This window comes from Manacus candei, unplaced genomic scaffold (assembly GCF_025592945.1).
Source record: "Manacus candei isolate 608988 ecotype Guabito, Panama unplaced genomic scaffold, ASM2559294v1 h1tg000008l, whole genome shotgun sequence".
NCBI lineage: Eukaryota > Metazoa > Chordata > Aves > Passeriformes > Pipridae > Manacus > Manacus candei.
In genome coordinates, this window is record NW_026138056.1 from 21402950 (window position 1) to 21427679 (window position 24730).

The 24730-nt window shown below is 42.2% G+C and overlaps 1 long non-coding RNA gene across 2 annotated transcripts in view; it reads left to right on the forward strand.

The window, feature by feature from the left end:
* The first annotated feature begins 1340 nt into the window (after positions 1-1340).
* The window catches only part of LOC127462684 (uncharacterized), a 35147-nt gene continuing 11757 nt past the window's right edge, over positions 1341-24730 (forward strand). For both annotated transcript variants that reach the window (XR_007900525.1, XR_007900524.1), the window contains exon 1: positions 1341-1654. This is a non-coding gene — a long non-coding RNA (uncharacterized LOC127462684). The remainder of the gene's footprint in view (positions 1655-24730) is intronic.

Sequence of the window (24730 nt, forward strand, 5' to 3'; positions counted from 1 at the left end):
ACATGTATGCCTACAGTTTACCAGACCATCCATCCTTCCTTCACACAACTGATTAATGATTCTTTTGCATATGGGTTTCAAGTTTGAGGAATTTCTTTTCCTGGTGATAATTTTCTTTATCTGTGCTGTCAGCGAGGAAGTGCTGCTTTGCCCAGGGGCAGAACCTGGTAAGAGAGGAGGCAGGACTGCAGATGGCTGCTTACACCATCCACACACATTACTGGAGTCCTGAGGAACACTCTGCCTGGTACTGCAGCAGCCCCTGAAACTGACTGTCAGCAAGGCCCAGGCCTTCCCTCCAGAGACACCCTGGGATGAAGGTGGGGGGAGAAGAGACTACAGAGAAGGTGATGTTGACTCTGGGCTCTGGGTTTCCACACACTGGAGTTTAGGATTGTTGCACCTCTATCTGGGGTCAGTTGCTATGTATAGAGCGGTCATGGCATGCTTTGAGCACCCACGACTCCTCCACATTGGACCTTCCAAAGGGAACAGGATATTTAAGCACAAGAACATTTCCCTGAATGCCATCCTACCTTCAAAGACCAAGTAGTCAGGTTGCATCTTCTGAAGAGCGTATACGATGTTTTCAGACCATTCCCTTCTCCCTAGGGCTTATGTGTTCTGTAAGTTTCCAGTCTCTGTGCAAGTCTGAATTTTATCTGCAAGCACATAACTTTGCTTGAAATCCACCAGAGGCCAAACTCTGCTCTCAGACAGTGTCAGGCACGTCTGTGGGCATCTGCAGGAGGTCAAAGTGAAGATCCAGTTCTGCCCAAAGGGGCTGATGAAAAGTCAGAGACTAAAAGATGAGGTCGTTTCTCTCTTATTCCTTAGGACACAAAGAGTTATTTATTTAAAAGACTGGCTTAGCTTTATTGTAATTAGTTTCACAATGGGTGCCTGGATGTTCCAGCCCCAACCAGGGACCTCTTGTTCTAGGCGCTAATCTTGCCACTGTGACCTTTGGCTCATTTAATACCTGGGTGTATCTGCTGATGTCCCTTTTTTTCTTTTCTTTTTTTTTTTTACCAGATAAATTTACATTTCATAGTCCATTCACATGTGCTAACCTAGTTATGAGCCAGTTTCACTCTTCATGAACTTCCTGCCTACAGGCATTTTTTGTAAATTGCTGTAATATGATAACTGAAAATCCTTTTTACTATCTTGAAACAGGAAATAAACATCCTGTTGTGAGAAGAGAATTAGAATTGTGCATGATACTTCTTTTGTAATTTACTCAGTCTTGACAACATATATTATGTAGGAGAGACTTCTAGGGCATTAAACCAAAGATGACCAGTCATAAATCAACCTCAAGGAGAGAGTATGCTGAATCCCTGTTGCATAGCACTTAGATCATTCTTGTTCAGCTCGAGTGTTGGTAATCTTTTGTCTTTGAGACTGATGAGGAATTAGTGAGATTAGAAAATATTTAGAAATTCAACAGAACTTCTGGGTCTGCATTTTGTTGATTTTCAAATGAAAGTTCAAATAATTTGTACTTTCTGTCACCTACTACTTTATATTTGGAAGATATTTCCTGAAACATCAGAAATGTCAGCCTGCAGAGCATACCTAGGGTAGTGAGCTGGAGATTGCCTTTTTTGGAGCAGTGGGCAGCAAACTCTTTGGTATCAGAGATCTTGAGGTATGTATTCTGCTTGTCATCCTTATATCCCCCAAGCAATATAAGTAAAGTTCCTCTTCTCAGTCCTCCTAAATCTGTTTTTGTTTTTCTCTGTTGGAATTATTGATATATAATTTTTTTTTCATCAGGAGAATATTTTGCCTTTGCTTTTCACTTAATCTAGGGTTTTGTTGTTTTGTTTTCTTTGGTTGGTTGGTTGGTTTTAACCTTTCTTTTTAATTGCATATGTTAAGGTATTGCTGGAAGTCTTATGAAGATGTTCTTATTTTAGGTGTCAATAGGAATTTTAAAGAATTGCTTCTGGTTTTATACCTCTTACACTTCTAGTCAGTGATGAATTTCATTTAAAAAGGAAAGAGCCAGTCACATTACTATAATTTCTGAAAAGTGTCTTGATGATGATTTGTGACAGAGGAATTGTTACGGCGTCTCTCAGTTAGATAACATCAGAGAAATTAGACTAATGTCGGTATTTGGATTTCTACTGTCATTACTGAGAAATCTTTGGACCAAAACATTAGGGCAAATATTCTTTGCATAATATTCCTTTATGAGTAATGCTACACAATTATTTTTGAAATTGGAGTTCTTTGCTATACTAATCATAATATTATGAGAGAAATAATTCCAGTTTGGCATACATTTATAAACACTGTTGAAATGTTTAAGTGCTTGCAGCAGCTGTAGGACTGAATTTTTGGACCCTTTCTTTCTGTGTATGTGTCATGTTTCTCTGATTTGGGTAGTTTAACAGAAGTAGTTTTCAGATGAACGAGAAATAAGTGCAAGACAGTGCACTTATGCAAGGTAATATTTGAACCTGGAGATGGGATTATTGGTCTGCCTTTACTCTGATGCTGCTGGTCAGACTGGATCAGAGTTGTTTAAACCTGGGGTTTTTTTGAGCCTTGGTAGGGTCCTTCAGCTGAACACTGAGTCATCTTTTTTTTCTTACCCTCTGCCCCCTCCCCCCCGAATTCTAAGAATACAGTTTAAGTATTTTATCCAGGCACATTTTCTGGGAAGTGGCTGGTGGTTAAGGGATATGTCTGTGAGACAGATATATGTGGCTCTAATCTGACGTCTGCTTTTGAGTCATTCAGCTTCGTCTACCCTGATGGGTGCAGGTAATCACGTCTCCTTCACCCACACACTGAGGTGGCCACTTGTGGGCCAGCACTGGAGCAGCTGCATTATTGTGGTGCTAAACCCAAACAACTATATCCTGCCTCTTATATTACAAGTTCGTAACCAAAGTTCTGATTACACAAGTCACACGCTGAAATGTTAATCTCTCCCAAACCTGCAAGACACATTCCACATAGTTCATGGAGCAGGAGCTCTGGGAACGCTTCATAGGAGGAAAGTAGTGATGACATATCTCCCTACTCTGTCACTAAAGGGAACAGGTCTGGGCATTTGTCTGGTTACCAAGGCAACCAAGCAATATTCACTTTATCAACCTTTGATGATTTGGTTATTGCCACAGCTGGGAACTTGGATTACTCGGAAGTCCCCTTGGCTGTAGGGTCTTGCTGCTGATCATGAGTGCAAAACACACTTGAACTGATCAAGAACCACAGCTGTGCCACTTTGAGATTATTACCTTGGACTTGTGCCTGCAGAGCTCCTGGACTGGAGTTGATTCCTGTCCGTCAGAAGGCAAGCAAAACAGATGTACGACTGTCAGCACCTGTAGGTCCCTCAGATGTAAAATCAGGGAAGCTACCAACCTTTTTCTTCCAGTGCTTGCTTGTAAAAGAAGTTTCTTACACATTAGGAAGCTGTGATTCCTAGTCTTTATTTGCTTAATCTGTGCTTTAACATATTGTTAATTCGTTTTCAGAAACGACTGCAACTTCAGTGTACTGGCATCTTTCAAAGTGGTTAAGGAAGAAATCTCTCTGCCTTGAAGAGTTTTCTGATAAGGCCCTAGTTTTGCATCTTAAAACAAGTGGGCATGCCCTAATGCCTCTCTGGAATGTCAGACTCGTTCTTCCCTGTATATTTTTGGCATTTTAAATGACAAAGTATTGTCAGTAGAAGTTTGTTTTGCTCTTTGTAAAAGGGTATGGATGAATACTCCCTTTAAGTTCAGTGGGGTTGAGGTTTTGTTTGTATAGTTGTGAGCCTCTGGAGAGTTTCTGCAGCTTAATTAGTATTCATAGTGCTATTCTAGAAGTGTAAATTAGTTTTGATATTTTATTTTATTATAAATGATGCTGCCTTGTTTCAGATTTATTAGTTGCAGCTACTTACCCAGTGACCATTTTCATCTCCACAATAAGCTTGCTCTGGTTTTGCTTTTGCAGTGTGGAAGATGGTGAGATCAGTCATACTTTGGAAATCCCTGTACTTTCTTCATATGTCTAGATAGGCCAAGGGTGGAGCTTCTCTCTTACTCTGAACTCTGAATTCGTTCTATTTCAATTTCACTTTTGCATCTTTTTTGCAATTGTTAGAACCTTGTCATCTTCAGCTGTCACCCTCCTTGCTAGTGGGGTGTACTGTCATACATTCTACATCAGCTTTTGTAGCTTTAATGATGAGAAAGAAACGACACCTTTTGTCATAACTATAGATACTAGCAGGACAAAATGCTGGTTTCTTTCAGTGGAAGTATACAGCACTCACAGTCATTCAGTAAGCTGATTATGCAAAGAATCAGCCTTATTTCATGAAAATAGTTAGTGCTATGTCTCAGCGATGTGGATGAGTGAGACAATGTTAATTCCAAGAATACAGGGAAATGTGTACTTGGATACAATGGACTTGTGTATGAAGCCAAGTTTCCAAAGGCTTTACATGAAGAAAGGTAAAGACAGGTCCTTAATCCTACTTTCAGTTTAATGGACACAAAATCATATATGTTGCCTTCCAAAGGGTCAGTTTCATATAACAGAGAACTGCTATGAGTCCCTAAACCAGGGGAATAAATGTGTAAACAGGAAAATGAGAAAGGGAGCATATAGCAAGCACCAGAAGTTGAAAGCAAAAGTGGTAGAAAATTCAGCAGGGAAGAAGATAATATGCGTAGAAATCCCTAAACAGAACAAAAGAAAATTTATAGTATTTCACAGGATTTCAGGTATAAAACCTCTCCTAGATTATTAACTGGTAGAATTCTTGATAATAACGAAGAAAGGGCAGAAATGTTCAATCAATACTTCTATTCACTATTTGGGGAAAAGCCAGATGATTCAGGACAGAATGATGATGGAATGCTTTTCATTCTAGCAGTAACTAAGGGAATGTGTTAAACAGCAGATATTAAAGTTAGATACATTAAAATTAGTGGATCTGGATAATTTACATCCAAGATTTTAAGATCGATAGTCAAGGAGCACTACAAGCCATTAATTTTGATTTTTAACAAGGCATAGAGCATTGGGGATGTTCCAGAGGACTACAAGAAAGCTAATGTTGTACCAATATTTAAAAAAGGTAAATGCAGTGACCCAAGTAATTATAGGCCTGTCAGCTTGCCTTCGATCCCAGGCAAAATAATGGAATGGCTGATAGGGTTGCTTGAGTAATAAGGAATTAAAAGAAGGTGATATAATTAAAGACAATCAGGATGATTCTGATGAAACTAAGTTGCTATAATTTAAAAGCCGTTTTCAAATGGAGTGATTTACAGTTTTGATGCAATAGATTTAACAGCCTGTGAGATGTTTGTGCAGCTTGACATTTTGATTATTCAAATAGAGGCTAGCTCTGCAAACAGTGGTTTAAGAGAGAAGTTAGGAGGAGTTTAGGAATCTGAATCTAAAATGGCAATCCTGAAAGCTCAGCTCGGTGACTGCCCAGAACTGCCTTAATCTCCTTGGTTTTCAGCTGGAGAAGTTTCCAAGGCAACTGAGGTTCTGCTTTTGTGCACTCCCAGAAGACACCTCAATCCTGACAGGGTTGAGTAGTTCAGTATCAATGTCATAACTATACATTTGTCTGCCTGTTTCCCGTACAGAGCTTGATCCAAGGAATGTGCTTGTGGCACACTTCAAGGATCAGTCTGTGCACAAAATGCAAAAGCAGATGCAGCCTTTCTTTAATACATGACCACAGTAAAAGATCTTTTATTCAATTACTCAGTGGTTAGAGCTTGTCCAGGTCAGAAAAACTCAAAGTAGAACTCTTTCCTCTCTTGAAAATGTATCAAATCTACTTATCTCCCTGGATCTCACCAATTATTGGTGTATGGTGATGATGGAGAAAGAAGGGGCTGAATACACATTAACAGGAGCAACAATCATGCTGAAGTCAAGTTATAATCACAACTGTGCTCTCATCATGAAGTGAAATGAACCTCAAGTATAAATTCTGCAAAGAAAAGCTATGTCAAGAAGAAGAGTAGGGAATATCATGTGACTGCTCCAAAATTATCCTAAGGGTGTAAATAGGGATAATAAGTTTATCCAAGGTCCATGCACAGTCAATACAGACCCCTTCAGAGGACAATTTTTCCTATCCTAAGACAGGTATCCAAGATCTTTGGGATGAATTCCTCTGTTCAGGTGCTTCCATCACTGGGCAAGTAGGTTAGATTACATCCATAGTAAAAGTCAGGAAAAAGAAGTTCCACCATAAGTACATACATATTGATCAGAGAAAGCTCTTGAGTTCAGCAAATGTTGTTCAATTAGTGATAAAATTAAGCAAGAAATAAAACACCAGCTTTTATCAGTGAAGGTCACTTATAGTTGTTTATCAAAAACTACATTTTTTTTTTACATTACAAATAGTAGGAGAAATATATGTGTGTGTGTATATATATATATATATATATATATATATATATGTTTCTCCTTAAGTCTATTCTTTTGTCAGTCTCAGCTGCTGAAACAGGAATTAATTCTGGGAGCTCCCAGGACTTGTCTTGTATAAGGGGTCATGTCCAGATGATCACTGTGGTTCCCTCCAGTCTTAAAAGATCCAGCAAAAAGCACTGAGGACAAACAAACTGAAAACCCAAGCCCATGCAGTAAGAAGCTTTCCCTGCCCAGGAAAGCAGATAATCTAAATAGACAAGACAGACTGGGGTGAGAAAAAGGATGTGTTATCTCTGTTTCACAGATGGGAAACAGAGGCACAGAGAGATTAAGTGATTTACACAAGGTTTGTGTCACAGCCAGGAATGGGAGCCAGATCTCCTGAATTCTGTGTCACTACCTTAACAACAAGACCATTTTTTCTCTCTCTTGCCATAGCCTTGAGAGGGAAAGGCCTGTACTGTCTTATACACAAAATTACACCATTGCTTATTGGGTAATCTAATAAAATGCTATACATGGAGCATACATCTGGTGTTCTGATTTCTCCTCTTCTGTCAGACTGCCTCCTCTTTCCTTCCTTCATCTTTTCTTTTATCCTCCCTTTCCTTTGTTTTCACTGTCTCTTGCAAAGGACATTGGTGTCAATTATACTAAAAGAAAGCCCCACTGTCTCAGAAATAGCGGAATCAGACCATCTAACCTTTTAATGTACAGTCAGAAACGTACCAGGCATACCTGGCCACATAGCTTCTCCCACTGAGTTTGCAAACATGAAGAGAAGAAAAAATAGGAGAAGGCATTTGAGATTTGCCTGGTTTATTATGACCAAATCTGAGTAGATTTTCAAGGGAGTCAGGAATTATCTCAATGGGGTCTGCTTAGCTGAGTTGGCTAGGTTCAATTATGTCTAAATCCTTAAATCTTTCCCTTCTGTATCTTTTCATTTCACACATGGCTCTGGCTACTGTTTTCTAAGCCCCTTTGGGTAAAACCATTTCATTTTAGATACAGATAGCAGGATCCTGAGATGGGACAGTACCTTGAACAAAACCTGTGAATACCCAGCCTGTCTCTATGGTGCCTCTGAGAGTGCCTCTTCCCTCCTGATCTATGATATTGTTGGCATTCAGTCTTCTAGTGCCTCATAATCTTGCAAGTGAGCAAGATGCAAGATAGAAAAGCATGTAATAATGTTGTACATATGCAGAACAGAAGAATATCCAAGAGGGTGTCAAAATTTTCAGCGTGGCTACGGATAGAGGACAGTCAAGCATGATTGGCAAAGGGAGGACAGTTTGCCCAGGGTCCTCTGTTCTGAGAGGTTAGAGAGGGCCCCGGTTAATTGCCTAATGATACACAAGAGGTCATAACCTCCACCTTTGCCCCTGCCCCCCTGGAACTGCTGCTATTGCTTGTTCCTGCACTGCGGCCACCTACACAGCACAGGGGACAATGGCCAGCCAACAGTGTGTTTTATTTTGGACAGGCAAGCAAAGGCCATACATGGCAACTGAAATTCGCATCAAGCAGGGTACAGATAGTGGGTCTGAATCTTAGGTGTGTGCATAGCAGAGGTGACCTCGCTGAGAGATGTAGCTTTGGGCTCTGCTGCATCATAAAAAGTTCTAGTCAAAACTCAGAGAACCTGAACCTCTTTCCATCTAGCTGCTCCCTGGGAATAGGTTCCCAGAATCAGGTTATCCTCCTATTAAGGGAGGCATAAAGGATAGTGCTGCGAGAATTACAATGCCTTTTTATGGAAAGATCAATGGCATATTCTCAGCTAGAATGCTGTTTTTAGGTAGGGGTAGCTTCACCTCATAAAAGATTATATGGCTGACATATTTTTACGTCCAGAGAAGAGTAACAAAACCTTTGATGAAAAGGTATGAGATGAAGATATGGACAATTCAGTAGTGGAAGGTGGCAAGTAAGAGTTGTCACTGCAGTATATAATATAACAGATGGTACCAAGGGGTCATGTAGTCACTGCTATGTACCCTCTTTTGTAATAAATATCAGAGAGATATTTGGAAATAAAAGCAACAGGTTTAAATCTAAAACAGCAAATGCATTTTTAACACAGTGTCTCTGCCATGGCCTTGAGAAAATACTGAGGTAAAAAGCTCAGCAGGATTAACAAATGTTAGACATTGCAATCGATACTGCCTACCTCTGCAGTTAAACTATCCAGGGTAAAAGTTAATAGATTAACTCATATTTTAATGTAATACAATTTTAATAACTCAGATCTCTGCTTCTGGGCTTGTGACAATGAGTACTTCCCCCTTGCAGTGAAACGGGGCTGCGGAACATGTTTTTGGATGGGCATTTGTCCTTTGCAGGGGGAGTTCTTCTGCATGTGTTCCTGGCAAGCAGGACAGGCAGGATTTCAGGCAAGCTGGACCTCTGATCTGATCCGCTCTGGCACCTGACGCTGGCTCGGGTGCTGAGAGGCGGCTGGCCGGGCTCCCCTGCTGGCGGCCGGGGCTGAGCTCCTAGAGCCCTTCCCGGGGCTGGTCCTGTTGGCATTTCTGCCTGCCAAACTTGGGCTTGCAAAACACAGGCTCAGCTTGGCAGCAGTGAGCACGACGTGTTCAGGCAGCTTTGAGGTTTCACCCAAATCGCCTGCCCTTCCCTGGAAGACACCACCTATGTTAAACTTACCCTAGGCAGGAAATGGAAGAACACATCAGATCTAATTAAAATATAAAAAAAAATAATTAAAAATCCTTAAAACGAACTGCATAGTCTTTTCTGCGCATAGGAGCAGGGGGGATGTGCTTGATTCATACTGTGATTCGAATGGAAGTGAGAGTAAATTGAAGGCTGATATATATCAGTGCTGAGGGCAGGATTTAGACAAGTGAACAGTTGTTCCTACAGCAAAAACAGATAATGTTGTCAAGTTTGTTCCCTAACCAAGGATTCAATCAAACACTCACCAGACTCGAGCTAAATCTCCACAACCTTTATTGCTTCCTGTACACTCATTTAAATCTTGCCTAACCCCTTCCTGTCCCAGCGCTGGTTTCCTTCTTCCTCCCGAGGGTGGTATTAGGATCCGCCCACTAAACCATGAGGTGAAGTCTGTAGATGGGCTATGACAAGCTGTTTATCACAATTTTTGTAATTTCTGTCCCCACTTCCCAGTAAATGCAATAAGCTTCTGAACACTTTAGTCGTGAAACCCACTGCTGTATCCAAAAGATTGTTTCTCCTTCTGGCATGTGAATATGGCAGTTCACTGTCCCATGGCACTGCTACAGGCACTTAAAGGTAGTTTGAAATAATTTATGTTTTTTAAGAGAAAAAACCACCACAAACACAGTTAGAACTTTTACAAGCTTTGGAAATAGGTCATTCCCCTTAAATCTCTTTATTAAGCAAAGTAACCAGACTCACAAAGAGAAATTGTAATGAGCATTTCCTCTCTGCATTTGGAAACCACAGAGAGCTTGTCCCAAGTGTGGATCTCCAGAAAGTGAAGCTGATAGAAATATATGACATGACACTCATGCTACAGGGCTTCTTTGTGCTTGGCATCTCCATCCACATCTACTATACACATTTTGCTATTTCTTCCTTCTTTCTAGTAAGCAGCGAACACAGATATCTTAGAAGAAGTTTCTTAGGAAAGGAAGGAAATGTACATTCAGAAAGGAGTTGCCTCATGCTCTCATCACCAAAGCAAAATTGACTGTCAGAGGGTTTTTTCTGCTTTCAAGCTTGCCAGAGCCTTGCATGGGGAAGGGAGCAGGACCGCAGCTTCTTGGGGCTGCTCCATGGACTGCTGCAAAGGCTGCCCTTGGGCAAAGTCACATCTGGGAGACTGGAGGCTTGGAAAGTCTCCTCCCTCAGTTAGGTCCACTTCCTGCTCTGACTCTGCTGCTCACTTTTGCAGTGCATAATATGAACTGACACCTGGGGTGTGTCAGGAAGTTTGATGCATTTTTGTATGTAAGATACTACTAATGAATACATAACTTTGGGGAAAAAAAACCTTCTGGGACTAATAAGAGGAATTTTTTTGGGAATTATGTAGGAAGTACACTGTTAGTTCACCAGGTGGCAACACTAATTTTTCTCTATTTTTTGCTTTTAGTGGTAGCTTCTCACTGGCAGAGATAGAGGAAAATAGGAAATATCCCAGATGTTACATACAGAAGAGGGTCAGTTTCAGAGAGAGTTTACTTTTGCTCCATTGTCAAGGTAGACTGAAGGAAAGGGCCCCAGGGATTGTGCAAGAGATGAACACATTGTGTGAGTTTTTTTTCAAAGACACTTTCAGCCAAACACTATCTCAGCTGGGGAGTCTGAGAGTGAAAAGCATAAATGTGTTGATATAAATACACATCAGGGTGCACCCATAAACATGAAGCAATTCTGGTGTGCTGGTTCGCTATGCAGACACCAGAAAAATCAGACAACAGTGGTCTATGATTTCAATCCTTCTTCAGCATAGCCAATTTTTTATCTTTGAATACTCTTTTCCTTTGATAAATCCAGGGTGGCTTGAATTTTCAGTGCTAGTTTATGCCCACTGTCCCAGACCATGCCCTGTGTTACTGAAGCAGAGCTTTCAGCTTTAGTCAGACCTTCTCTGCCTGCTCACACTACAGACACGCAGAGGACTGGAGACAGTACGGGAGTACACACACGCTCACTGACTGTCCTCAAACTACCAAGGGAGGGAGATTGCAAGGAATTTGGACAAACTTGCTCAAAGAGCCAGCTGTCTACTCTCTTCTAAACATGGAAGTTAAAAGATCTCAACAAACAAACTATTCTGGTCTTTTGATTCATATTCAACTTTTGATTCTTTTCCTTCTGTGCTTCAATCACTCCCAAACCCTCCGTTCTCTGGCCTTAAAGTCAAACAGTGTTGCAGGGCACAGGAACTGTAAAATTTATCCTCTCAGTAACTGCTCAAATCTCATCTCTAATCCTCTAAACTCCTTGATTCAGGGTAGTTTAAATTGTTGTAAATATCTTTGAGGTGGATTATACAGCTTAATTGCTACTAAGGGAATAATAATATTATGTGTATGTGCATACATATTATAATGTACATAGAAAGACACAGGCAGAAAATCTTTCTAGCAAAGAATATATTAAATAATAGTTTAAACTACTCAGGATTTGGGAAAGCCTGTTAAAAGGATTAGAAACTAAATCCAAAATGGGACAAGGGGTAAAGGTAATAATTTTCTCAGATGGCAATGGCAGCAACACACTATTTTCTGTCTTTCTGTAAGTATGTTTTCTTTATACATGGTCTATGGCACTTAGTGAGAGATTACGATCTTTTCTATTAAGTCAGTCTCAATTATGCAAAAGATATGTGTCTGAGGAATCATAGAGACTGGATGTGGCACTTAGTGCCATGGTCTAGTAACCACGGCGGTGTTGGATCAAGGGTTGGACTTGATGATCTTGGAGGTCTTTTCCAACCCAGTTGATTCTATGATTTTATGATTCTATGATAGATAATACTCTCACAAGATGATGGAGGCAGAATGTCCATCAGTAGCATTTCTTTCGCTGGGAGGAAATAGTTTCCCATCATCCAAACATCAGAGTTGTAAGTCTATCTGGCCGAAAATAACTAAAACCTGAGAAAAACTGCATAAAAAAAAAAGGTAAATATAACTTTCTGCATGTGAGGAATCCTGCTGAGTTGCTTGTGACCAATGCACATGTGCAGATGCCTGGGCAACTGGGGCCAAAGGCTTTGTCCTGGAAATGTACTGTCAAATATAAACCTTCTAAAATAAGTATCTGTGATAGTAACCATTCCTGAGAGTGGGAGAGAAAAAATATATTAAGAAGATTTTAATTTCTTCATAAGAAGAAATATTATGATAGGTATTCCTAGAATCTTGTCTCTCATGAATCTGTATGTCATTGTAAATGTCTACGTTTCATCTTTGGTCTTCTTCTGCTCTGTCCTGCTCACAAAATGCTGCAAATTTATTTTTTTGGAGGCAGCCCTGGTTGCCTGTGCTGACCCCTGATTTGAGCTGGGATCTACCACAATTCAAGGAACCAGCTCCAGAAAACCAATCCAAAGTACTGTAAGGAACTGATTTTAGAAGAAGTTTACTGAAAAGTTTAATGACTAAATATAACAGCTGAAGTGAAACACATAGTGAATGAAAGAAATAAATATTATGGTCTTATAGACTTAATACAAAGAAATTAATCCAAATATTGAATGTTTCAAAATGCCAAGAAAATGCAATAGCAGTGAGCCTGTGATGGCTAATTGTTGCCCAAACTTCATTCACTATATAGAAGCAAGAGGCTCATTGCACCTGTAAGCTTGAACCTGAGCATAGGTTGAGTTTCAGAGGAACCATGTCTTTGGGGCACTGCCTGTCTTTTATCATCTTAAATAAAGCTACTTTATTACAAGCACAGTAACTGGGTGTACTTAGATGATTACCCTCTTTCTAGGCAGGCTAGATCTCCTTTTCAGCCTAGTGTTTATATTCTGTGATTAAACCGGTTTGATCTTGTTCTGTGGTAAAAAGAAGAATCTCCACTCTGGAAGATAAAATACACATTCTTCTTTACTACCCCTTACCTATACTTTGATTCATCTTCCCTAGGTGCCTCTTTTGATTCCAGGCTGGTTAAAAGCTTTAATTTATAGAATGATATATGGAAATATCTAAGTAACATTAACGTTACTGAATCCTCTTTAGTATTCTTGGTTTCTGTCTCCTATCTATTCTTTAAGCTCAAGGTTCTCTTCCTTTCCAGTGTTTGTACAGTACTTTCGAGAAAGGCTTTGGTCTGTGATTTGTTCTCCTTGGATCTGGCCAAAGATCCATACCAGTGTGTAGTGAAGCCAACACAGCCACATTTGGAGCTACATCTGGTCATGAGTGTCTTAAGGTCAAGGTCAGATGTGGTCTTGTGTAAATTGTGAATGCAGCAGGGTGCCCTGTGGTCCTGCTGCTCCTCATGTACAGGCATGGGAGTGAAAGAAACAATTCTGAATGCAGTAAATAAGGTTAGTTTTTAAACCTCTGGAGACAGAAACAAACATCTCTCTGCAAAGCCCAAAAGTTTATGTTGTACAGTTAAATCTGCTTAGACTGCTAAATATGTTTCAGTTTATGTTCTTTTCTGTATAGTTACAGTTTTTAACGTCCTATGCATTAATTCATCAAAGTAGGCCTAAATAAAGCTGTTCTTAAGTAGCTTGATAAATAGGGATCTACATATACTTGTATATGTCCAGTAAAGGACGTGGTGACCAGCAAGAAAGGAGAAGCAGTTGCCTGCCTCCAGGATGGAGTCCAGGCCAGGCTCTGGGGTTCAGTGTCTAGGTCATCCCTGTAAACTGTTCCTGTTCAAGAGCCTTTATACTCTCCTGTAATGAAAGGGAGGAGGTAACTGTTACTGTATAGGAACTGGACCTGTTTCTCTATCATTTGTTTGCACTTATTGATAAGATGCAAATGGTTTGAGTGCTTTGTACTTTCTGTGGGAAGGGGATTTTTTCCTTTGTTTTTGCAGACCCCCAGCCATGGCTGTGCATAAGACATTTGGAGGAAGAAACATTTATTTGAGCTATTTCATCATTACAATCTGTTCTAGTGATCCCTTCCCACTGCTGTGTTTACTAATTTCCTGGCATACATAAAGGGTGTTCCTTTTTTTGCAACAAAATATAGCAGCTCTTCCCATTCCAGAAACAGGAAACTGAGGCACAGAATTGGGAACTGGCCAGTTAGAAGTACTGGAAGACAAGTCCAATGGTTGTTATGTGGCATCTTCTGGCCTACTGTTGATTTTGGCAGACATTGAAACAGTGCCCCAGGTTTAGTCACCTACAATTGCGAGCAGCTTTTCAATTGCTGGCAAGCAGGCTGGGTCCTCAGCAGAGCTGCTGGCGGCAATCCTCGGTTCTTCCATTTTCTTTTTTTCCAGGTCATTTTTGCTCGTTAGGCCTTTTCATCTCCTTTTCATGGAGAGCATGATTTCAGAGGTGATCTGCTTTCTCTACCCATGTAATCAGAAGTGAAGGCTGCGATCATGCTTATTTGCAAGGAAAAGGAGTAGGAAGGAGGAAGAAAGAACATTACCAAGATTCCGATATTTGGGAAGATAGATATGAAAAGACATGAATTTATCAACTGGATTTTTTTTGGATCTTAGTAGGAAAATGAGGTCAAAAGGGAGTGAAACAAACCCAATAATAACCACTCTAGTGGCAGTTATGGACATACTGCAGTGACTTTCAGGCACATCAGGAGGACTCATATAATATCTAGAAAAAAAATCACAGGAGGCTGTAACTTTTCCTCTTCACTAAATAAAATGTAAGTTAAAAATCTCCTCAATAAGTGTAATTGAATCTAAGGCATGCATAGATCAGAATACTGCCCCCAAAGAAACTGGATGATTCTTTTGTTAACAGATCATATATTAAAAAAAGGAATTTGTGGTATGCCTGAAAGATGCAATAACTTATGTGAAGGTGCTTGAAGAGCTCATCCTAGTATTGGGAGAGATGTGGCTAAGTAGGAGGCAAGCACACATCAATTCACAGCCACAGAGTAGATGGAGTGCTTCTCCGGCTTGTATTTTGGAGGTGGAAGGAAGGGAAAAAAAAGAAGTACTGGTATTTTTGCAAGAAAACAAGTAAAAAGAGAAGGAATAATCTCCAGAGTAAGATACACAGTAGAAGAAAAATAATTAATAACAAATAACCTGCAGATGAGGTGAGGTGGAATAGCTGTGGTGAGACCCACATAGACAAAGCAGAAAATCTGGCCCATGGAGAGTCAGAGCAGGCACTGCTCTGTGCTGCTTCTGCAGCTAGCACTGCTGAAAGGTTATTGAGGTATTTTCAAAGGACTGGGATGTCTTCCAGGCATATTTCACATTGAAATAGAGACAGTGATTCAGCCAGGACGGCACCTGTGTAACCACTGCACCAAGGGCGAAGGAGAAGCAGCAACTCTAAAGTGCATGTAGAGAGAAGGTGCCAGCGCTGCAGGTTCTGCACCCCCAGCCGGGTGCTGACCTGGGGGCCAACCTCTACAGGAGCAAATGTTTCACTCACATAAGCCTGAGCGACCTCATCAAAGTTCGACAAACTGCTCATTACCAAGTGCCTGTAACAAAAGACATGTTAACCCGACTTGGCAGAAGCAAAAATAGCCTCAGCACTTGATGCCAAAGATAAATATTGGCGAATGCTATTGGACAAAGAAAGCAACCACCTCACTACATCTTGGACACCAGCAGGTAGCTGCAGATGGTGGAATATGCTGTTTTGGATCAAACCTGCAGTGGAAGAATACTTCTGCTGCCAACAAGATGCGCTAACAGGACTCACAGGGATCAGAGGTGTGGATGATGGCATTCTGCGGTAGAGCCGCAGAGACGCTGAAATGGAAACTGCCATAGATCACACTCTTGTTTGTTTGCTATGAAGAACCAAGAAAATAAAGTCACAGTTAAATACTAATAATTGTCCTATCCACGGTAATAATATTGCAGCAGACCCGGGACACTTAAGGCATGTCAACATGCAGTTCAAGCGCAGGAGCTGTGAAGCACAGGCTAAATGTGCCACTTGGGGCTCGTGAGCACTTGTGGGACTTGGGAGATGGGATATGGATGGGCTCTATTCCCATGAGCCTGGAGCAAAGTCGGAAGGGACTTTCTACAGAAGCCCTCTTAAACTGCCCCATTCTGACATGGGTTATACGGAGGACACGCAAAACTACTGTGTGCCACCAAAATTAAACAACAGCTCATCTTGGGAGCTGTGTTGTTTCAAATACAAAATCCCCGTCTACTTTCAGGAAGGTTTTTTAATTTTACCTGGGAGTGAAGCACAGTCATACAAGGCCTTCAGTCACATTGGGTCTTCCCCCATCACAGTTGTGAAAGCTATTAAAATTCCTACCTGTGGCTTTAAGAAGGTTCAAGAGGCAAACAAATCACATAGCAAGCCAGCCTTGAACTCTGAGGGTAGTCTGTCTCTAATATCAGCCCCTATAACATTCAATGTCAAGATGCATCTCTATGGCATTGCCTATGGCTAGCAGTAGTGGATGGAGGAACAGAGGACAAAGAAAAGATGTGTAGGAAGGATATAGCCCATCACACTGAAGACCTTACCCCGCTGGTGTTCCGAGATGTAGTTACAGGTAAAACTTTTTCCTTGAGAAACGTGAGGCTCAGGAAGGCAAGCTGCACCAGACTATGAAATTTCCAGTGTGGGGAAGATGGTGGTGCATGGGCTTCTCTATTGCTGATGCCAAAAATTTGTCAAGTTTTACAAACAGACAGATTGGATACATTACTATGTGCACTCTGCTGAAATTTGATTAACCAAATGCCGAAAGTACACAAGTTTTTGAGTGATTGGCTACAGTACCAAGGCATGAGCTGCCCTCACTCCCCACCTGCTCCTGCAACGAAAACATAGTTTTAGGTGCAGGTGTTAGGCACAATTCTCATATATGGACTTCAGAGGGATATACTGGCAAGCTAAATCTAAAAGCAAGTCTAGGGAGTGATGTTTAATTCTGCACTGGAACTGGGACATCGGTGACTCGTTAGGTGGCCAAAGGAAAGTCTTTTTACCCCCTAAGCCTTCATTTCCCTGTCTGGAGAAGAATGGCTGCAATATTTGATGATGTAAAATGTCCTACTTGCAACTGGGTATTATCATCATCTGAAATGAATGTGACAAACCAAATGCTGTGATAAACAGCTTCCTCATCCCCGAGTTGGGAGCACAAGGGTGGGATTGTGTGGAAACTGTGAGAACTCAGCACATGACCAGAATTGGGTATGGGTGACAGCAGGATAGGCGGGGGGAAGGAGAAAGCTTGAATGTTGCCCTATCTCCTTCTGCTTGAGCACCAGATAATAAGGTCAGCTGTGATTTTAGCCAACTCAAAGAGAAATTCCTAATTTCTTCCCATCCGGACTTTCATTTCCTAGATATTTCACATAGTACTACATGTTTTTTGGGGATCAAAAGTCTCATCAGGATGACTCCATTTCCGTTTCTATGAGACTGTAATAAGGGTAAGGCTCAGGTAGCCAGGCTAAATTATCTGCATTTTTTGTTCATCTCAGGAAGTGTGCCAGCTGCTTACGTGACAGGGTGAGCTCTCCGAGGCCAGGCACACATGAGGCACCATGCCAGTTGTCTGGGTGGCTCTGCTTTTCACAAGGGAGTGAGTCATTGACGTGGTTACCGCCGCTCCACCCCTGGTATTGGTTTTTAATATCTTACCCTGGCAGGAGGTCAGGAATTCAGGACCCAGATTTGGGTACAGGCTCCTGTTCCGTTTCCTTCCCTTTATGGCAGTAATGGATTTCCTGCGCTTCCCTCCCTTTCCTCTACTACTTCTTTATGGATGTAACCATTACATAGCTTGGAGAAAATGGATTAGCAGGCAACGCTTGGCATTGCCACCGCTCTGCCACCGATTTGTCTGTTTGCAGAATCACACTCATTACGCAGAGGTTTTTAATTGCTGTATTTGTTTTAGCAATGTTGTGCAAGGCCATGGCATTTAGGAGCTATGGCAGGCTGGGGAGGTATTGTGCCTGCTGCTTACATTTCCCCATCTGCTGCAAATGACTGAGGGAGACTTCTGGGTGCTTCTTGCGACCTCTGGATGGAGGTGAGTCAGCATTCCCTTGAAGGCTCCATTGCAGCCGTTGGCATTTCCTCCTCCTGAACATAGCATGTGGCTGGAGGCACCTACACAGCCAGCCAAGCGGAGTTACAAATGGGTGCACCTCCCTGATATGAAGCAAGCGTTTTGGTGAAAGACATCCATGCCAGTGCCACCCACAGTGTGCAGTCAGCAGGGCAGGGAGTGATGGAGGGCCTCATTAAACAGGCTGGTACTTGCTGCTGGCAAGTGACACTGTGAGAGTGTCACTATGCTCTTCTTGGGCCACAAGCATGCCCATTGCTCTGCAGGAAGACCCTGAGACAGGAACTGCTGTTCAAATGGATGCCTTAGAAAAGTGTATAGGAACAAAAGTGTTTTGGGTGTTGCTATTTCATTAGCACTGCTCATAAAGCTTTCTGAAAAGTGTGAACATTTCCTGCTTTTAGCTAGACTCTTAATTCACACCACACTAGGCTCCTACCAGTCTCTTCTCCCCTACCACCATCCTTCCCTAAACCTGCCTCTGTATTTTTCCCAGCCCCTCTTTCTGGATGGTGCCAAACCTCAGTGTCTTGCACTGACCCTCCAAATCAGGCTGTTGATGCCACACAGTGATGATGTATCCCCACTGTGCATGTGATAGTGGGTGTCCTACATCTGCTGCTGTTGGGGAACACAAGTAGCTCCATGGCGTGGAGGGGTGGGAGGTGATTATGGCTCCTCAGTCTCTCAGTCAGGAGATGCTTCAATGCATTCATCCTCTTCCTCCTCCAATACCGGTTGAGCCCATCCCTGGTGCTACTGCTTGTCCCCATTTAATGAACCTGGACTAAGGGATCTCCTTTCCTATGTGTGAGGCCTTGGTTTGTCACACATAAAGTGCATCTAAACAATTTTAGTTGTTGCTTCTTTGTTTTCTGTTTTGCATTGCATTGCCCAAATAATTTGATATACAGGAAGGGAGTAATAAATTTGTAAGAGTGATACAATTTTTTCAGGAATCTGTGTATAAGCATCACACATCCCTGAAAGGCTGTTGTTACATATGTTACTAATTCAATTTTTTTTTTAAAAAACACCCAAATTTACATGGGAGAGTAGCTTTAGTTTAAAGAAATTGTATTTCTATTTAAAGCCAAGGAAATAGATGTCTTTAGAAATCTAACAGTGTTATTTAAAACAGCTGGTTTAGTTTATAAAGCTGCTAGGAATAGAGAGAGCAGTGATTTTATACTTCAGAGTACTAGTAATCTGTTTGTCCTTGCCTAACTTCTTCTATGCCATGCCCCAGTTCACATTTGGAGCTATATTTTATCTCCAAGTTCCTATTATTTCTTACAGGTTAGCACAACATATGACCTATGACATTGCAGCCGTAAAGAAAGTAGGCACATGATTTTTCCTCCAGTTTTCATATCTCAGTGCTCTGGCCATTCAATTTAGTTTCCCAGGTGCTGACAGCCGGTAATGCTCTTAGCTGCTCTCCCCTGTTGGTAAGTTATGGATATTTCCTAACTGAAGTTTAATTGTATAACTTTACTTCACTCAAAATGCCAAAGGTCCTAGGAACCCATTCCTCCTGCAGGCTGATTATGGCACCGGAGATAATACTGTTTGCAGATGGTGAACCTAAATCCCCGACGAGTGTCTTCTAAGACAAACTGACATTTATTGTGTTCCTCATTATGACATGACTGTCCAGAGCTGGCCCAGAGGACAGAAGACCCTATTTTTTAGGTTACATCTTCTTCCATATATATAAAAACAAGCATAAAAAAAATGTCATTTGAGTTTATCATTCAGGCTCAAAGAGATGGTAGCAATAAGTGATATAAAGGAAGAGCTTCTGTGGATACCAAAGGTAGGAGCAGGAGCTCACAGGTGGGTATTGCACCAGTCCAGCACTGTGAAGCAGGATTCAGTCCTACACAGAGTGTCTCATACCTGCCACGTTGAGTCTGTGTTTCTCCCTCTTTTCCCCAGAATGACACCTCCCCATTCTTGGTGTTGGGCATACTGTGCAGTGCCAGGCTGTATCATCAGCTGGGCACTGGTCTGGTACTCCCTTGGTGGCCTCAATGCAGTAGTTAGGATGCTAAGGGTGACCTCAGGGCCCCTCCTGTGAACCCGTTGCCCCTCTTCCTTCAGCCTGCATCAGTGTTGTTTGCTCTGTCTGCTTTGCTTCCCAAGTGGGAAGTGTCACCAGTGCATCCCCTCAGGCGTCTCCTCTCTGAAAGGAACCTGGCCAAGGGACCCCAAAGTGCTGGGACTCCACTGTGAGAAGGTACCTGGTCTGTGCACACAATCTGTAGGACCACAAAGAGGTCACATGGTGCATGCATCAGTGTTACTCAGCCCCAGCCTTCCTGACCCTAACTGGGAGTTAAGGACCAAAATACCTATTGGGACTGCCATGAAGTTTGTCCATAGCTTTGCTCAAAGGGTGAAGTAAGACTTCATCCCTGGGGGTATAATGAGGTTAAACTGTGAGGGCAATAAACTGAGAGTAATGAGCAATAAAATAATGGTGAAATGTTCTGATGCTGTTGAAACAGAGAGGCTAGGGTGGGGAGGGCAGAACTGATTGATGTTCTCTTTGCTGAAAGGTGAACTCACTTTGCCCAATTCCATGACTATTGAATGCTCTTGCAGCTGTGGCAAATTAGGCTCAGGTGGAGAGGGAGAGAACTGGAGAAAAAATTAATATGGTATCCCTTTGTTCTGCCTCCACTCTGTATATTCATACCTCTGTGTAGCTGGGAATATCTAACCTGTTTATGGCATTGTCAGCTTTCTCCCTAGGTTGCTTTCTTCCTAAGCTTTCCATAGGCTGCTTCTCCCTAGAAGACAATATAGAAAAGTTTGTTGTGGGAACCACTCTGTATTGGATCTACCAGTTTCACCGTGAAAGAAAAAAACATTTGCCAAAACTTGATTCCATTTAATAAATCCTCAACAAGTTGGCTGACATTCTCCTTCTTTATTGTTTTTGCTTTTCTCCCTCCACAAGTCTCTTCAGTCCCCTGCAGCTGCCAACTGGATGCTGCCTGTTCAGCAGCCAGTGGGGAAGGCTTGACCCAGTGGGAGAAGGTGTTACAATCCTTCTGGAGCAGCTGCTCTAGCTTTGCTGCTTGCCCAGAGGCAAAAGGCTTTCCCCTCCAGGGACATGAATGCTCCCGGGGGCTTTGCATGAGGCATGGGAAGGGTGGAGAGGCAAAGGTTGTGTTGCATTTGAGAGTGTGAAGTCGTGATGCAGCAGAGAAGACCTCATGCACAGGGAGATCTGCATGTCTTGTGTGCCCTTTTTCAGACAGTCTGTGGGATTTCACGTTGCCAAATTGTGAACTAGTCTAACACAGATCCAATGAAGAGAAGTTAGGAAGAAGCAGACAAGGGTTTTTTTTGGTCCAGTTAGTACGGACAGCTGGGTACTAGTCACTGATAACATTTCTGTAGGAAGAAAACAGTTGGAAAAGATCCTTGTCCTTCCCAATGCATTCCCTTTCTGCTTCTTTCCCTACTGCAGTTTCCTGTCCCCTGCCACAGTTATGTTAAGGCAGCTATTTCTGGTGTTGTGGTCTAAAACAGACCAGCAGGGTTTTTTTCTGATTTTGCTAATACCAGACATTTCACTGATTTAGTTTAGAGGGCATCAGCACACTTAGGAGTGATAAATGGGAAGGAGGTGGGAGAGTAACAAGTAACTGTGGGTGAGAAAAGGCAGAATCCTCCTTTGGCAGCTTTGCCATTAGATAATTGTGGTGTGGAACAGCACCTTCAGACGTCCACTGAGAAACGCATCGGTATTTGGGCCCTGATTCCAAAAAGCATGCTGGAGCATGCTTCACTGCTGCTCTGTTGCTTCATTCTTAGTACATTGTCAAGCAAGCACATGTCCAAGGTACTCACTGACTAGTCATTGGGGAGAAAAGTAAAAATTGCTAGCTCTGTACTGATGAAACATACAGAAAATAGACAGTGCAATACTTTCAATAAAAATAAAATATACAGCCTGTGTATCCCTTCAGTAGGTATTGGAGTCGTGCAGTATTCTGCTGAATTGCCTGTGGTTTTGCTATGCACTCATCTCTAGTATTTGAGTCTTACACATATATTTAGGTTTCTTACTTCTGCTTAGGTGACAAACTTTAGGTCCTGCAAGAGATCCATGGACCTATTTCTGATTTATTCCAATGAGTATTTTCATTTTCTTGAGTGAGATTTCTCTTGATTTCTGCCTGTGAAGTGGAACTGAACTATAGGTCTGGCTACACTGGAAAGATATACTGGAAGTTGCTGTAGAGACTACACAATGCTAACACACTTTTGCTGATCATCCTGATTGCCTAAAGGATTACCTGATTAAACCTATGATTTAAATGCTTCATGTCTTGACAGACAAGGTCACAGTTATGCAGCCTGAAGTGCCACCTAGAGTCTTACTTCATATATCTTTTATAACGTTGTTCCTGGGACTGTGTTTGAAGGTCAAGAGCTGGATAGTGGGGGCAAAATTAGCAAGTGGTCCTGGGAGGTCTAAGAAATTACAGTAGTGAAGATTAAGTAACTGGGATGAGCAGCCCATCATTGCTGGAAAACCCCTAATTTCTGTTCCCTCTCCCTCACCTAATCTCTCCCTCACACGCAGAAATGTGTGAATGTAATGAGGTCAAATGGGAATCCCATGGAGCACAACCACTGTGGGGTCTGCTTTGGACAGCAGATGGGAGCCACAGTTGTATTAGCCAGAGGTGGCTGCAAACGAGCCCTCAGGAACAGCTGGTGTCTCCAGGCTCCCCCAGTGCACCCACCAGCCCCACAGAATGATCTGTGCCTCAGAGGAAAGTGAGCCAACTGAAGGGACATTTCAATCCTCCTTATGGGAACATGTGCAGCTCAAGCCGTTCCACCCGTGGCGCCAGCTCCCTGCCAGGTCCCACTGGATGCAAACAGGAGATCTTCTCCCTCCCACCCCTGTGCAATACCATGATCGGTCCCTGTCCCTGCTTGGGGGGCTACACAGCAAGCTGAGGTGGGATTTCTTATCCTGAATTCTTTCCCTGCCAGTGTACGTCATTTCCCCCCTGCATGCTCCTGGAGGGCAGGCTTTTCCTTTCTCCCATGTCTCCTGAGATCATACATTAAATTGGAAAGACCTTTCTGACCTTCCACATACTCTGCCACTGAAAGTAAGCTCCCATGGTTCTTGGAAGGTAAACTGCCCCCCTTTTCAGGGTTTTCTGGACTAACTCTGTGTAGGAATGCCTGAAATCACAGAAGGAATGAAGATGTTCTGAGTTGTGTGAAAGAAACCAAGCCTATATGCACAGATCCTCGTGTTTCCCATATATAATATTCGGTAGCATTCTGAAACTGATTTTCTTTGTGGCTATATTGAGAATAAAAGCTTTTCCTTCACCTAACAGAATCAATTGGCCCATAGTGGGTCTTTATTCCCATTCAAATTAAGGGCTATTCCATACCAAAAATGCACTAATGTAACTAAATTGATTTCTAACTTGATTTTAGTTAAATGGGTGTAGTTCCCTACGGGGATACACTTAAATCAGTCGAAGAGCGGGTAAATTATGCATCTTTGTGTATTTCTTCCTGATATATCTTAATTAGGTGTAAAGGGATCTCACAGTAACTGAGGTTCCGACCACAGGTAAAAACCCGTACACAGAAACCCCCATCTTCGGATTCCTGGGGATGCTTAGCAACTCTCCTAAAGTGCTGAATGCTCTTAACTCCCAGCATAGAGTGCCGGAGGTGTTCACTGCCTCACAAGTGTTCAGCACTTCTGGAGATCAGGCCCTGCATTGTCACTGCGTGTGTGGTGTCTCCCCCCTCATATTTCCTGGTGGATAATTGCCTCCCCCCTAGCTAGGCGCAGCCTTGGCTCTGAAGCACCCTCGTTGTTCTGAGAGTCGAGGCTAAGTGCAGCCCTCAGCATGCCCAGATCCCAGAGGATTTGGAGGGAGGCTTTTTTCTTATTGAGCTGTGCCACCCTTGCAGGGGAGCTTATCTTCCCCATGAGAAAGAGAAAAAAAAAAAAACCCTTAGCAAAGGGAAATGGAAATGATTTATAACCTGAGGCACAGCCAGCACAAGGAAATGCCTCCCCACTCATCTTGGGCATAGCCGAATCTCTGAGCAGCTTGGGCGCAGCTTTTGGTTTTGCAGTGTTTCTTTGTGCCCAAGCAGGAGCCTGTTGTCTGTTCCTATTCCCAGTGTCAGGAAATCAGGGCATGCTTACAAAGCAGGGATGCTCTGTGGCTGTGGTCTCCACCCCAGAAGAGTATTACACGCTATGTTATATGGGAAGGGACTATGTTATATGGGACGTTCACATTCTGCACTCCTGCAAGATATGGTGTTTAAAAAAACCCGATAAAATCAATGCTATATTATTTTAATTGTTTTTAAAATGGATGGACTGTAAAGCTGCACAGATCAAAGTGCATGTAACCCCTTGAAAAGAAGCCGAAAGGGGAGGTGACATGTCCCATCACTGAGGAATATAGATTTTGAAATTTTTGTGTCTAATTTATTGGAAATTATATGCCAATATCTAAGTTTGGCAGACTTCTGACCTTTCAATATTGATGAAGGCTGTGGACAGGTCCAACATA